The sequence below is a fragment of the Helianthus annuus genome, chromosome 15, assembly GCF_002127325.2.
Source record: "Helianthus annuus cultivar XRQ/B chromosome 15, HanXRQr2.0-SUNRISE, whole genome shotgun sequence".
NCBI classification, from domain to species: domain Eukaryota; kingdom Viridiplantae; phylum Streptophyta; class Magnoliopsida; order Asterales; family Asteraceae; genus Helianthus; species Helianthus annuus.
In genome coordinates this window covers 113,457,929-113,459,858 of record NC_035447.2, presented here as the reverse complement: position 1 = coordinate 113,459,858, position 1,930 = coordinate 113,457,929, and the positions used below count along the sequence as shown (strand labels likewise).

At 30.7% G+C, this 1,930-nt stretch overlaps 1 long non-coding RNA gene across 2 annotated transcripts; it reads right to left on the bottom strand.

Moving 5' to 3' along the window:
* Window positions 1–252: 252 nt before the first annotated feature.
* On the bottom strand, window positions 253–893 carry LOC110910138. Of its 2 annotated transcripts, none has more exons than XR_002575889.2 (2): window positions 525–893; window positions 253–418 (listed from the first exon to the last, which is right to left on the bottom strand). It is a non-coding gene; the product is annotated as an uncharacterized LOC110910138 (long non-coding RNA). The 2 variants fall into 2 exon arrangements; XR_002575888.2 differs by having other exon boundaries at window positions 542–893.
* Window positions 894–1,930: the final 1,037 nt, after the last annotated feature.

Genomic DNA, 1,930 nt, shown 5'->3' with positions numbered 1-1,930 from the left:
AATTGATAAAATCGGTAATAAAAAACAACATATACAGAAAATAAAAAATTAAAAACATTCATCTTCTTAAACAAAAAAATAAAAAAAGTTGTAGATCTACAAAACACAAAAAAAAAGATCTACAAAACACAAAAAATTGCAAATCTAAAAAAAACTGAAAACAAACATACTTAGATCTGGTAGATCTGGTAGCATCTTTTCGGAGCATCTTCAACCGGAGCATCTGAAGCATCATCTTTTGGATCTGGATCATGATTCGAAGCATCTTTTTTGGTTCGGGGCATCTTTTTGGTTTGGAGCATGTGGATGATGATCTTTTGATGTTCATATGTAGCCATGGAACCAAGCCACCATGTGATCCAAGCCACCATGATGTTCATATGTTCATATGTGGATGATGATCTTTTGATGTTCATAACTTCAAAAAAAAAAAAATCAAGATACATAAAAATGATGTTATGGAAAACAAAGATCCGGCCACTAAAAAAATCATCAGATCTACAACAAAAAAAAAAGATAAAGACATTCTTATAACTTTCACCGGATTTGTTGACCACCGCCGGATCTTGAAACCACCATCGGATCTTGAAACCCTTGTCGAGGAACTACCCGAGCCCACCTTACAAATCTATCGAACCACTCAAAGCACTAAATCAACCAAGAAAACCAGTGGTTTTGGTGATGATTTGTGGTGGATCGATGGATATCTCGTATGCCAAGAAACCGGATCTTGAACTACACCGTCACCGAATTGTTAAGATTGTAGATCTAGAGTTTGGGTGGTTGATTATGAAGGGTTTTAATAAGAACAAGAATTTTTTTGTTTCAAACCTTAGATCTGGATGGTTATCCATAGAGAGAGAAAGAGAGAGAAGTGTGTGTGGTTTTGTGGTGATGAGGAGAGAAGAATGAGATGGGGTATAATTAATATGTCAGCACAAAGCTTTTCATGTCTAGTGCAAAATTCCAAAATTACCCTTTATTTCATATTTTACATAAATGTCGTGGAGGCTTCTAGTCCACACAATTGAGTTTTCTAGGTTTAGTCAACTGGAGTGAGTTTTCTCCTTATAATTAGCCTATATATATATATATATATATATATATATATATATATATATATATATATATATATATGGGAAGGTTCTATGCAGAACACTAAATATTGCGAGAACACGCAGAACAAAATGAATCACTCATTTTTTCAATCCTAAAAACCTAAAAAGTAAACGAAAATGTTATAAATGTAAGATTTATTGTTTCTCACACTATAATTTAAAAAAAAATATGAAAAATCTTCAGTTTTTAAATAACCTACACACATGTAGGCTATGTGTAGGCTAAATTACCTACTTGTATGTAGACTACGTGTAGGAAAAAATATATGTTGTTTTATGTATATATAATACACATATGAATGTAAGAAACATAAAATTTACGAAATATGAACTTTAAATCCCAAAATTTAGTGATTTAGAGTTGTTCTTTTTGTTCTCGCAATAATTAGTGTTCTGTAATGATCCTTATCCTATATATATATATATATATATATATATATATAGTGGGGATCCTACGGAAAGTGTGTTTTTCATAAAAAAGTGTAAAAAGTCATAAAACATAATAATTTCAGGCATAAAACACACCTAAAACTCACAAATAATAGAATGAATATTACTAAAACACCATATTCAAACTCTAATAGTCCATAAAAACTTCAAACACACCATCGTAGAACTATGAATATAAAACACACAATGCTAAACAACATAAAATACAATAATATTTGTCATTCCACAATCAGAGCCTTAACATCTAAAACACAACACAAAACCCACATACATAATGTTTTAGTAATCTTCATCATATTATTTGTGGGTTTTTGGTGTGTTTTATGGTTGACATTTTGGTGTTTTATGACTTTTTACACTTT